The sequence below is a fragment of the Ailuropoda melanoleuca genome, chromosome 12, assembly GCF_002007445.2.
Source record: "Ailuropoda melanoleuca isolate Jingjing chromosome 12, ASM200744v2, whole genome shotgun sequence".
In the NCBI taxonomy this organism is placed as follows: Eukaryota; Metazoa; Chordata; class Mammalia; order Carnivora; family Ursidae; genus Ailuropoda; species Ailuropoda melanoleuca.
The window spans coordinates 8,230,149-8,244,416 of NC_048229.1; the positions used below are offsets into that span (position 1 = coordinate 8,230,149).

The window sequence follows — 14,268 nt, forward strand, 5'->3', positions numbered from 1 at the left end:
GGTGGTGGCAACCGGGAAGCTGTCCCCAAAGAATCCATTAAAATCCACCAGCCTGAGACTTAAATCTAGTGACTTTTTACGTTTTATTTTAAAAGCAAGCCTTTCTTAGGGTATTCGTGAGGTGGAGGGTGTGAGGTTTGCCTTGCTGGTGACAGAAAAAAGATTTAAGAACATTGTCAAAATTTCAAAGAAAAAAAAAACGCTACCGGCAACCACCCTTCTGCGAAGACAACCCTGCGGGAGCCACCGCGCTCCTCTGCGCAGCACTCCTGGGCCTGAGATAACATTTATTTGGGCGCTTGCATCACACATGTGCCACATGACGGATTGCTGGACGTTGACAGCATGGCTCCGATACTAAAAACATATGACTCCATATGGAACGCCGTGGTGTGGGGTGGAAATCCTGGACGGCTCGAGGCTGCAGATGGCCATGTATAATTCACGGGATTTGTAAGACTCTGCATCTGCTCCGTTGCTCATTCTTCAGTTGTCAGACAGACATAATCCCGAGCCTCTTATTTTATAACACAGATCTGCCAAAGGGAGTGGGGAGGGGAGGCGGGGGAGGCAGAGCCGCTGCCAGGAGAACTCAGAAATAATTTGGGGGAGAACATTCGGCGTGTCAGCGAGGACAGAAGCACGCACCGCAGGAAGCCCAGGCGAAGTTGGAAACCGGCTGCTGGTTTCCTGGTCCCTCACAGGAGGCCAGGTTCCTGAGGAGATTTCTGGAAGGAGGTATGTTTTTGATCTTGTCTCTCTCCTGGGGCATCACTGTGGGATTTTGGTTCAACCTGGATTGGCCTTGTGGATGAGCCAGCAGGTCAAATGTCAGGATACGGAGGTGTTTTATTACATCAAGTCAGCCTTTCTTACACACTGCCTCGTGTTGTCAGATTGCAGCATTATGTGGTAAAAGGAGGATTGATTTTGCATCACTTCCTTTGGAAGCCTCTTAAACCCTCCTTCGCTAGATGAGGTCCTTGTGGCAGTCATTGCTGGTGCGTAACTCCTCCACCCCACGCTGGGGTCATCTGCACCCAGATTTGGTGCAGGACAAGGGTTTCTTGTCTGGGGACTTTGTTTTAGATGCCCGATGCTTGGCCAGTGAGTAGGACAGGCCAGAGTGTGGGGGGAGGTAAAGCCCCACAGGAGTTGCTCACAACCCACAAGGGAGAAGAGGTGGTGAATAAATATTCCAGCTTCTCAGCCCGGTGAGGCAACTCTGAGCTGTGTTCTGCACGGTCCTCCAGAGGCCCCAGGCCCGAGTGGAGGGGGAAGGTGAGTCCCGGTTGCCCACTGTGTAAAACTTGCTTATTACCATGCCTTTGTTAGCACATATCCTGTTCCTGCTTTAACTTCGCTTCTCTACCTGCACTTCCTGGAATCACCTCCTTCAAATCTATTTGCTCTCAAATTCTCGCCTCCAGGTATGCTCTGGGGGAACCGAAATTAAGACAGAGACCCTCTTCATGTTTCCTCAGACTTCTAGATTTCCTCTATCATCCTATTGTTCATATTTGGTTGCCAACACCTGGTTAAATGTCTGTCCTCCCTCCTACTCCAGAGGAGCAGAGACTGTTTCTGTATCTTATTCTCCACTGTATTCACAGCACCTGGAACCTAGTAGGTGCTTAATAAACCTCTGTGACATTAACACTGTGAAATGCTCCTGGCCTCCCTACTCACCAGCTATGAGCTCTTTAGCAAATCACTTAACACCTCTCGGCCCCATCCAGTCCCTCATTTGTAACAAGTGGACAATAATATCTGTCTCATCTGCTTCGTGGAGTTTTAGTGAAGATTAAAGGATCGTGGAGGAATCACAGTAAATTCTGAAATGCTCAATCAAAGTAATGATCCTACCAGGTCTCAATTTCTAAAAGTGTACCTGGTTTATATGGGTCAGTTTCAGATGGTACTCAAAAGCAGTTTTATTTGAATAATTGCATATTTACTTGAGTTAAATTAGAAAAAGACATATGGAGCCCATCAAACTTAAATGTATTAATCGGGATGCATTTGGCTTCAAATAACTGAAAACTCAACCAACAGTGGCTTAAACAAGTAAAGAGTTAAATTTTTTTCAATTACTAGAATTTTTGGACATCAACAGTCCAAGACTGGTACAGCTATCCAAGGATGTTGTGGAAGATCCAGGCTCCTTCTAATTTCCTGCTTTTATCCTTGGCATGATGATTTTACTCTCATGGCCTCAAGATGGTTGCTGTCCTCCAGGCATTGCAGCCTCATTCCAGGCAGAAAGAAGAGAAAGGGGGAGGGGAAAAGGCTGTACCAGCTGAGCCTGTCTACCACGACCACCACCATCATTATCATCATCAGTTTTTTTTTTTAAAGATTTTATTTATTTATTTGAGAGAGAGAGCATGAGTAGAAGGGAGAGGGAGAAGCAGGCTCTCTGCTGAGCAGGGACCCCAATGTTGGGCTATGTCCCAGGACCCTGGGATCATGATCTGAGCCAAAGGCAGATGCTTAACCAACTGAGCCACTCAGGCAGCCATTTCATCATCAGTTTTTTAATTAGGAAAGCAAAGGGTTTTCTAAGAACTCCACCCAATGGACTTCTGCCTACATTTTATTGGCTAGAGTTAAGTTCTCTGACCACTCCTAGCTACAAGGGAGTCTGAAGGCATTTTTAACCGGGCATATTGCTTTCCTGACAAAATTGGTAAGACTTCAGAAATACCTTAGTAGAATAAAAGGAGTAGGTTTAAAGACAAATATTAAATAGACAGTAATACTGCTAGAACCAAGTTTGAGAAACATCCACTCCCTTTGCTCCATTCATCTGTACTTATCTTTATTACTCAGAATTATACTTTGTTTAGGCTCTTTCCTCTCCTTCCGGCTGTGGTACTTGTGGACTTCTTGAGGTCAGGTTTGGGTTTTATTCAACATTGTATCCCAAGCACCCAGCACATTGCCTGGCGTGGAGGAGGTGCAGCACATATTCCTAGTCATTGTTTCATGTATTTGTTATTTATTATTCCGTTGTTGTCAGCAGGGTGCTGAAACACTTTGAACCAAGTCTTATGGCTTTCTTAAAAATCAATAAAAAATATTACATCGACTTTAAGAAGCCTTATACAAAAGAGTATATACCGTATGATTCTGTATATCTGAAGTTCTAGAACAGGCTAAACTAACTTATATTGAGAAAAATCAGAACAGCAGTGTCCTCTTGGGTAAGCAGGTGTAGGTTTTGACTGGTAAGAACCGGAGGGAACTTTCTGGCTTGGTGATGATCTGTACCTTATAGGGGTTAGGGTTATATGGTTTAGACATTTCCCAAAACTCATAAAATGACATACAAAAGATTTCTACATTTCACTGTATTTCAATTCCACCTAAACAAGGGAAAACAAATGTTAAGCTCTAGTTAATGATACACAAGTTGAAGTGTTGAAGAATGAGGCGTATGATGCCTGCAACTTACTTTGAAGAGAGGGAGAAAAAAGGATGAATGGCTGGATGGATAGAAGGATGGAGAAGCTGATAGCCCTGTAATGAGACTAACATAACGTAATGTTAATTGTAGAACGTGGGAGGTGGGTACCTGGGTGTTCATAAGTCCTTCTACAGAAAAGTAGAAGTTTGGAGTTTTTCAAAATAAAATACTGGGGAAAAAAGGCCAAAAAAACCCCCTCACAACACCAAAATAAGATTTTTCTGTATGTTTGGAGTTTTTCAAAATAAAATACTGGGGAAAAAAGGCCAAAAAAACCCCCTCACAACACCAAAATAAGATTGAGGCAGGGTGCTGTATTAGTTTGTTAGGGCTGCCCTAACAAGGTACCCCAGACTGGGGGCGTTCTTATGAGGTAGCTCAGGCTTCCAAGCGTGAGGATTCCAGGGAATAAGGTGATGACCTTTTATGACCCAGCCTCAGAAGTCACAGAGTGTGTCACTTCCTCCAGACTCCATTGGGCAAAGCAGTCACAAGCCCATCCAGATTTCAGGGGAAGGGTCAGAGAGACACCACATCTCACTGGGAGAACCATCTAAAAATTCGAGGTTACGAATTAAAACCACCACCCATCTAGAGAGACATTATCTGCCACCTAGCCTGTTTCTCTCAGGAGGAGAGAGGAGAAAGAAGTTTCCCGTCTCTGCAAAGAAAAAATGAAATTGGGCCGTTACTCAGTAAACACATTGCTCTGTGACTTGCTTTTACTCAGGCAGTGAGGGCTTCCTTTGGGCAAACCGCAGCTGAGAAAGCCAGCAGACACCAGGTCGCAGCGCTGGACATTTGTGACTACTGATTTTTCCCCCTTCTACCCCATCTCAGTCCCCGACCTTTTGACTTTGAGGGCACTACCCACCCTTCCATGCGTTTCCTCCCCTCCCTGCTCCATGCAAACCTCTCACCCTCAGTCTCCAGTCTGCACTAACTCTCTTACTTGGGAACAATGGAAGCCTTCGTCATCCTTCCCTTCCTCGGGTGGCCCACCATCTGTATGAGAATCCAGATTACCCTTGCAGGCTGCGCTGGCGATTACCTCTGAGAATCTCTTCATGCCAACCTCTCCTGGCAGGCTGGGGGTAAATCAGGGCTGCACAAAGGGAAGAATGTTATCACGGTAAACCAGGACAGGCCCGGCTTGGCTCCGTTGCAGAAAACACACTTCACTCATGCAGAACACGCCAAATTGAAAAGATTGTGGGTTAATCAAATCCTTTTCTCCTCTGTTTTTATCAAACTCAAGAGGGGCTGGCCTATTAATTAGAAACGCTTTTTCATGTAAAACACGGGCACTTTGGAGATAAGGAGGGAAGACCCTTGATTCTACAGTCACAATGACGTTTTAGTTATTTCATTACAAGACGTTTCATTCACTGCCAGCCCCATGGACACAGTGCAGGCCTCCATGGCTCTCCTGGAAACACTCCTTGAGACTCAGAAAGTTTCCCTGACAGCAGACAAGGACAAGAGTTTCTTTTCCTGAAGTCAGGAAGCATTGAAGACCTCACATTTCTATACAGTGCTCACAGAAAAATGTAGCAGGCTTTTATGGTAACCACTAGCCTCATGTGGCTATTTAAAATTAATTAAAATTTAAAATCTCTCATTTCAAGTGCTCAATAGCAACGTTGTGGCTAGTGGTGCCTATACTGGACAGATAGAGAATATCCCCATCATTACAGAAAGCTCATCGGACAGCACCACTTCTTTCAATGAGCTCACAAAACCTCCTATTCATCATTTGGGAGCAATAAGAAAAGAATGTCAGGATGGCTCAATATGAGCCGTCTCCTCTCCTGGAAAAAGACAAGACCCTTCTATATTTCTGTAGTGACAGTTGTTGGTTCTTCCTGCCCAGCACTATTCCTCTTCTCTTGGCAAAAGCACCCTGATTTTTCTTCTGAGAGACACCCCTCTCCTACCTGCTACTCACCTGCTCTTGTGTGGTTCAGGAGGGGCTGACCTCCCTGCCTAGCTTCAGGAAGGCCCAGGACATAAGCCTGAACAATTGGAATATTCCTTTCCCTTGTCCTTGGTGATCCGTTTAATCATATTGGCCTGTTAAGAGTAAGTAAACTCTGAGACTTTGGCTGGAATCAGTGGGAAGGGGTGCTCTCTTCCTGTTGGGGTTGCCAAGGTGGTGGGATATAAGCCAGGGATTGAGGGGGCCCTCAAACCTTATCCTGGAGAGTCAGCCCACAAGTGACTCCCCTGCAGAAGAAGACAGCAGAGAAAGACAGGGAAAGAGAGTGTCTTGGTGACACCTGTAGACCTTTTGGATCCAGCTGTATTTGGTAACAGATCTAGCCATGAACTCCCCAGTCACATGAAGCTATCACTATTAATACCTTGGTGCTACTGATTCTTCCAAACCCTCTTCCACATCCTTGTGCTTCGGGCTGTTTTAACTGGATTTCTGTCACTCACAACCAAAAGAATTCTGGCTAATCTATGATCAGAGAATGCGATTCACTTACAAAGGAAAAGGAGGCTATTTTTTTTCTCTACTGACACATTTCTAGTCTCAAGTTATTATTAAGATCATGTGAGAGGAGTGTATTTGTTCCAGATGAGTCTCCTTGCACCTACCTGGTTTCAGGTGGGCCCTAGCTCGATCATGAAGCTCCCTGACCCAGGCGAGCCAGTTCCTCAGGCTGAGGCGACACCAACCAGATTCCCTCTTTGTTAAGAATTTGGATAAAGTTGAGGGGCGCGTGGGTGGCTCAGTTGTTAAGCGTCTGCCTTCGGCTCAGGGCGTGATCCCAGGGTTCTGGGATCGAGCCCCGCATCAGGCTCCTCCACTGGGAGCCTGCTTCTTCCTCCCCTCCCCCTGCTTGTGTTCCCTCTCTCACTGGCTGTCTCTCTGTCAAATAAATAAATAAAAATCTTAAAAAAAAAAAGAATTTGGATAAAGTTGAAATGAAGACTGACTGAGTTGGTGGTGGGGCCATGTCAATGGGAGTACTAGACTGGATGGCCACATACTTCACCCTTTGGCTGCTGGAAGCCTTTGGGAACTGTTCTCCCCTGTGCCTGAGGGATGTGTCCTTTTCATAATCCACCTTAAATTTGAGCTAGTTAAAGCAGGTTTCCCAACAACCAAATATGCCTGGTTAAGAGCATATGAAAAACTTGAAAGGTGTTGTATTTGGACCAAGCGATTCCACTTCTAGGAATTTATTTCCAGAAGGAGCCAAAGTGTATGTCCAAAGATTTAGCTGTGAGGATATTTATCCTCTTTATCCTAGCAAGAAGCTGGGAACAACCTATTTACAATAAGAGAGGCTCAGCTAAATACTTTCTGAGACACTATTTTAGGAACTCAATAAATACTTGCTGATGGAATGAATGAAATACTAGGTAACCATAAATTTCTGTTGGAGAGAGGGACCACTTAACATGGAATATAGTTGTGATATAGTAAATGAAAAAATGTTAAGAAGTGATACATATACTCTGTATGATCTCATTAAAAAAGAAAATCACCATATGTTTGCATATGCATAGAAGAGGGTTTGGAAGAATCATTAGCACCAAGGTGTGAATAGTAATAGCTTCTGAGTAGGTGCAACTGTAGTTTTTGTTGTCGTCGTTCTTTCTAATGTATTCTTGCTTGTTTGCTTCATTTTCATTTTGATTTTTGATGAGTATTGCGCTTATTGCACGATACCAGCTTTCTCTCTTATATAAAGTAGTCAAATGGTGATGTTTCTCTCAAAACAGTATTAAACCTTCAAATGAATTTAAGTCCTGAGACTACCAAACACAGATTTGTACTTAATCTTGATAATCAGTGGGTGAACAGCACTCTCAGAAAGGGGGTCTCACCCAGCTGCCTCCCATCTCCCCTTCCCACCACCACACTGTGTGATTTGGGAGGAAGGCTGCCTGTGGTGGTCAAGAGCAGAGACTCTGGAGTTCAAACCCTTGCTCCACTATTTAGTGGGTATGTAATTTGGGGCAAGTTGCAAAACCTACCTAGACCCCAGTTTCCCCACCTGGAAAATGCATATACATATACATAGCGGAAAGTTGCCAAAGGCTCTGATGAGGTGATGCAGATAAAGGTCCCAGCCCAGAGCCAGGGCTCCACAGCAATACTCCTGTCACTTGAAAATCGGGAGATGGGAAACTAGAATTTCTGGATGATCTGCAATTCCTAGAAACATACCTGAAAGAATTGAAAACGGACACTCAAATAGATACTTGAATGCCAACAAGTATGTTCGTTGCAGCATTATTCACTGTAGCCAAGGGGCTGAAACAAGTCAGATGTCCATAAACTGATGAGCAGATAAACAACACGTGGCATAGCCATACAACGGAATAATCTTGAGTCGTAAAAAGGACTGAAAGCACTAACACCTGCTACAAACTGGCTAAACCCTGAAAACATCATGCTCCATAAAATAAGCCAGACACAAAAGGCCACATACTGTATGATTCCACTTGTATGCAATGTCCAAAATAGGCAAACCTATAGAGACAGAAAGTAGGTTAGAGGTGATCAGGGGTTGGGGTGAGGGAGGAATTATGGCTTCATAGGTACAGAGTTTTTATTTAGGGTGATGAAAAATTTTGGAAATTGAAGGTGGTGATAGTTGTATCACATTGTAAATATACTTACTGTCACTGAAGTTTGTATCCTTAAAAATGACTAAAATGGCAAATTTCATGTTATATATATTTTACCACAATGAAATATATTCCTTTCTTTTTATTTTTTTAAGATTTATTTATTTATTTATTTTAATAAAAAGGGAGTGTGAGTGGGGGGCATGCAGAAGGAGCAGGAAAGAATCTCCAGCAGACTCCCAGTGAGCAGGGAGCTCCATGTGGGGCTCGATCTCACAACCCTGAGATCACTACCTGGACTGAAATCAAGAGTCTGACACCCAACCTACTGAGACATGCAGGCACCCTCAAAATAAAATATTTATCAAAATACGTGGGGTGAGGGTGAGTTCTAATTGCTAGATGCCTGCTTCAGACAACTCACATCTTCTCTTTGAATTCAACATCCCATTTGGTGACCAAATCAACATAGGTTCCCAAATGCAATCAGCCACATTAATTTATCCCCAGATCAGGCCCTAGGGCCCTGCCCAGGACTGGAATGGGATAGAAATGCATGTTTCAGTCTGTTCAATGAAATGTTTGTTCAACATCTACTGTGTGCCAACCACTGAGCCAATTGGTGGAAATGTGGTGACTCACACCCTTTCTGTCCTCCTAGAATTTATGTACTAGGTAAAAACTACTGCATAGGGGTGCCTGGGTGGCTCAGTCAGTTAAGTGTCTGCCTTCAGCTCAGGTCATGATCCTGGAGTCTGGGATCGAACCCCGCATCAGGCTCCCTATTCACTGGAGAGCCTGCTTCTCCCTCTCTCTCTGCCCCTCCCCCTGCTTGTGTTCTCTCTCTCTCAAATAAATAAAATCTTAAAAAAACAAACAAACAAACAAACAAAACCAACCCACTGTATAATCACTTCGGCCTTAGAGGAAGTATCAAGAGCTCTGGTAACCTAGAAGAAAGTTACTAACCTTGATGGATGCAGGGCGTAGTCCCAGGAGTTTTCCTGGGGGAAGTTGCTTTTACTCTAAAACCTGAAGAATAAAGAAAACTAACCATAGACAGAGCCAGAAACCAGGTCAGGTTAAGACCTTTACCTCAGACCTAAACATGGAAGAGATTATGAGGGGGCCCCTATGTAGGGCTCAAAAGAAAAATAATACTAAACAGCAAAATAGGTACAAGGGAATTCTAAAAAATGTTATTTCCTCTGTGTTCAATGCTTTTTCAGAGAAAGATAAACATTTAAATTATTTCAAACACTGGAGCATCTGCTTTGCTGGTGCCCTATGCATGAACTGAATCTTTTCACAACGATCAGAAAAATATTCCAGGGGCGCCTGGGTGGCACAGCGGTTAAGCGTCTGCCTTCGGCTCAGGGCGTGATCCCGGCGTTACGGGATCGAGCCCCACATCAGGCTCCTCTGCTGTGAGCCTGCTTCTTCCTCTCCCACTCCCCCTGCTTGTGTTCCCTCTCTCGCTGGCTGTCTCTATCTCTGTCAAATAAATAAATAAACTCTTAAAAAAAAAAAAAGAAAGAAAAATATTCCAGACGGAGAGGAGAGTAAGTGCAAAGGCTCAGAGGCAGAGTGGGCAGGGCTTTTCCTGGGAATTTTCAGTCCTTGAGTGGTGGGATGGATCATAGCATGGGAAGGGAGAGCAGCCAGTGTGGAACTGGACAGGAAAATAGGGCCCAGGCATGAAGGTTCCTTGCAGGTCATTTGAAAAGTTTCAACTTGATTTTCAAGGCCATGGGAAGTCACTGAGTTTAAGCTGGGAAATGACATGGCACAGTGCTTTTTAAAAAATCTTCTTTCAAAGTTAACAAAATGAGATATTATTAGCCATAATGGTTAGAGAAATTGCTTAAAAAAAAAAAAACCCTGCAGGCACAATTTTTAACTTGACAGTGTTTCATAGACATTCTGGAGTGTTTTTTTTTTTTAATTCATTATGCTGACACTAACTATCAAACCCCATTCCCTTGAGCTCAGCTGTGTTGTAGCTGAAAACTTGTTCAGTATGTTTACTCCACACACCACCCAATTTTCCAAATCTCTGCAAATTTGCCCTTAACAGTAAAATACTGGGTACAGAGCATCTTCCCACTCCACCCAAATTATCCCCCTTGGCATGTGCTAACAGTCTGATGCTATGATAGTTGTTATGATGGAAAAGATTGGAGCCCTGTCTTATTTGTAAGCCTTTCTGGAGGAACTTGTGGGAGTTTCCTGGTGTAACTTTGTTGCTATCACAGCACGGGGTCATTGGCCATTCATTGGCCCCCTGTAACAGGAGACTGGATATGCTGTGGTAACAAACATCTCCTGTCTTCACAGCTTACACAACAACACAGGTTATTTCTAGCTTGTGTTATGTATTGATCATGGGCAAGTTGTGTCTCTGTTCCCTATCTCCTTGTTGGGATCCAGGCTGATGGAGTGGCCTCAATCTAGAACATCACCAGGTTTGGGGCAGAAGAGGAAAAAAATATGGTGAACCAAGTTTACTCTTAAAGCTTCTGCTGAAAAGAAATGGGAACTCATCTTCTCCCCATCCTTTCACTTTCCTTCCATAGGCTGTCTTTAAGCCATTGTTAATATTATCCTGAATAATTATAATGATAATGAAAATAATTAGATTAAGTCTCATTTACTGAAGACCTAATGAGTCCCAGACATTATGATAGTGCCTTCTGGGCCTCATCTCATTTAATCCTGTGCAACAGGTGCTTTTATTATCAGCAATTAAAAGAAGACGGAAAGCTTTGTGAAGTTAAGAGACTTGCCTGAAATTAGCAGCTAGTGGAGCACATGAAGCCTCAATTGGTTAAGCAGCTGACTCTTGATTTTGGTTCAGGTCATGATTTCAGGGTCCTGGGATTGAGCCCCACTGGTGGGCTCTGCGCTCCGCAGGGAGTCTGCTTCTCCCTCTCCCTCTGCCCCTCCCCCCGCTCATGCTCTCTCCCTCTCAAATAAAAAAATAAAAAACAAAATAAAATCAACAGCTAGTATGTGGGGAGAGTTTGGGTTCAAGCCCAGGCAGTCTCACTCCAGAGCCCCCTTTCCAGCTGCCATGCCTTTGCTTCCTCCTTTTCATCAACTCCTCTCTCCTCCTTGACGTCTATTCCCATTGGTCATATTATTTACAGCCCCTACCACCTGATTTCTCTATTGTCGCAAGCCCTAGTACTTGTTGCCTGGACTGGTGCAGTATCCTCTTGCCTGCTTTCTCAGTCTGAAGGCTTTGTTTCATCTTGGTCACACTGCCATGTTTCTCTTAGGGAAGCATGGGTTTGATCATGCTCCTCTTCTGCTCAAAGACCCTAGTGGCTCCCCACTGTCTGCTAAAACAAGCTATAGCTGGGCATCCAAGCCCTCCATGTCTGACTTCAGCCTGTGGAATCCCAGTTTGTTCTTCTTCTGTTCCAACTAGATTGGATTAATTGTGCTGAGAACATTATTTGCATTCTTACAGTCATTCTTAGAGACTCTCACCACCATCACTCCCTAATTCCCACTGAAATATTCCATTACTATGAATCTCAGCTTCCCTTCTGGATCTTGAACTCTAATGGGGAATCATATCATGATGGGGGAGGGCAAGCTATAACTTAATAGTGTTCCATAAAAAATAAACGGACAGAAGTAAAGAAAAACACTTCTCTACCAATAAAGCAAAGCCAACAGGACAAAAAACAGCAGAAAATAGAGAAGTTTTACACTAACTCGCATTAGAAAGAGACTAGCCATCACGTATTTTTTTGAGTTAAGGTATACTCATGTAGAGCACATATCTTGAGTGTCCAGTTTAATGAATGTTGGCAAATGTATACCCTCTATAACCGCCGCTCAGCTCAATGTACAGAACGTGCCCAGCATCCCAGAAGGTTCCCTCACTTCACTTGCCCATTAATACCCATCCCTCCCTCACCAGAGGGAATCATTATTTTAACCTTGATTCATTTTGCCTGTTCTTTGCATAAATGAATTCATACAGTGTCTGGCTTCTTTCACTCAACATAATTTCTGTCTCTCATAGTTTTGATTACTGCATAAAGCATAAAATGATTTGCACAAACTTAAGAGAAAAAGTTAACATTGAAATGAGGGTTTTCACCAAGAAAGGACATGGAAAACCTAAACAGATTTAGGACAATGAATCCCACCCCTGTAGTAAGATGATGCAATGATGGAAGGAACCAGAAGTTTGGCCCTAATTTAATCCTGGGGCAAAGAGCATATTCCTACATTAAATCTTTCTCCCAGAGATTAAGGGTGGGAACTGGGTGGAGGAAAGAAAGGGGACAGAAGAAGGAGGGGTTTGTAGTTTTGTGTAAGGCATGCATGTTTGGGGTCTTTTAAACACTACAGACCTGGGTTTTCTCCCTGGCTCCAGGTGGGTCAGTACTTGTATAAATCACCAAGTTGCCCAGGTGTTTGTGGGATCTAGGATTGGCCTCCTGACCACTGCCATCATTCTGGACAGCCTGGGGAGGTGAGCAGGAGAAGATGCTGACAAGCTTCCTGGAGATGTGGAAATTCTCCCCCACCTTTGCGGCACCCTCCCTAGCACATGGCCCCAGAGGGTGGAGCCAGAGTATTTATACTCCCATGTCATCAGTTCTTGGTTAAGAGTTGGATTCAGGATGGGGCTTGGAGGAGAGAGGAGAGGCCGTATAATAAATTCCCAAGCACTTTAGGCTCTTCATATACTCAAGCTGAGAGATTTCTGGAAGCCTGAGGGCAGTCCTTGGACCAAGAGAACTGATGCAGGCTGACAGGAGAGAAAGCACATGGTGAGACTTTATGCATAAAAATGGAGAAGGGCTATGAAGGTATACAGGTGGAGACCTGACAGTGTCGGCTCCGTCAGGAAAATGGGAACACACCAGCACCTGCCTCACGTGGTTGCCTTGAGGGTCACATGAAAACCTGCTTATAAAGCATTTAGCCAAGGTCCTGGCATGCAGTTAACGCTCAGTAACAGACAGTGGCTACTCTTTGCTGCATACATTGAACTGGTGATTTGAAGGAGTGGCAGCCCCAGCCGGGCCCAGTGAAGAAGGTGGACAGGAGGCATGGACTCGAAAGGAAAGCCTGTAATCCCCGAGTAATGACTGAAACAAGCTGGGGCACTTAGTGCCTTCTCCATAGTGCATGATTCAGATGCAGTAATGGAAGGAACCAGAAGCGTGGGCCTAATTTAACCCCAGAGCAAATAAAACATCAAGACTTTCCCAAAGGAGGCTAAGGGTAGGAACAGGGTAGAGGGAAGAAAGGAGATGGAGGAAGAGAGGTGGATTAGTCAGGGTTCTGCTGAGCAACAGAACCAGTAGATACATAACAGGAGGTTCGTCATGACACATTGGCTCACAAAATAATGGAGGCTGGGAAGTCCCACTATCTGCCATCTGCAAACCCCAGGAAAACTGGTGGTATCGTTTGGCCCAAGTCCCAAGGCCTGAGAACCCAGGGAGCTGATGATTTAAATCCCAGTTGGAACGCCTGAGAAGATGGACGAGATGTCCCAACTCTTAGAGGCAGGCAGGAAACAAAAAAGGGCGAATTCCTCCTCCCTCTGCCTTTTACTCTGTTCAGGCCCTCAGAGGATGGGATGGTGCTCACCCACATGGGGGAGGACCATCTGCTTTTACTGAGCTCACCGAGTCAGGTGATAATCTCATCAAGAAACATCCTTACAGATTTACCCCGAAATCATGCTTCCCCAGCTCTTGGAGTGGCCCTCAGCCCAGTCAGGTTGACACATAAAATTAACCATCACAGAGAAGTTCGTAGTCTTATGTAAGGCATTAATTCGAGCCTGACTCAAGGTCCTGGAATGGAGTACTTCCTTTACTTGAGCCCCCAACTCATGAGCCTTGGTGGAGGAGAGAAGCTGCCTTTGGAGCTATGATGTGGGATGAGCACCGGGGCCAAGATGAGCAGGACTTGCAAAGTGACAGCCAGCCCTACCTCCCCTGAGCTCACCGACTTGCAGGCTCATTGGAAGGCCATGTCTCTTGCTCACCAGCTCTTTCTCAAGTGTAAATGACAGTATTTCAGAGTCAAAATTACTGAGGAGGGACAAAGTTCAAAGACTCGGTTTGTTTTCCAGCTAATTTTGTGGGATTGTGTCTGGAGGGTAATTATCATTAGGCTTGCAGAAACTCACTGTGTTTCTTTACTGTAAAATCCTCTGCAGATCTGGA

The 14,268-nt window shown here is 44.4% G+C and overlaps 1 protein-coding gene across 2 annotated transcripts in view; it reads left to right on the forward strand.

Annotated features, from left to right (window-relative positions):
• The first annotated feature begins 423 nt into the window (after positions 1-423).
• CUX2 (cut like homeobox 2) overlaps positions 424-14,268 on the forward strand; it is a 313,858-nt gene continuing 300,013 nt past the window's right edge. For both annotated transcript variants that reach the window (XM_034638633.1, XM_034638637.1), the window contains exon 1: positions 424-738. The gene's annotated coding sequence lies outside the window, so the exon portion shown is untranslated. The remainder of the gene's footprint in view (positions 739-14,268) is intronic.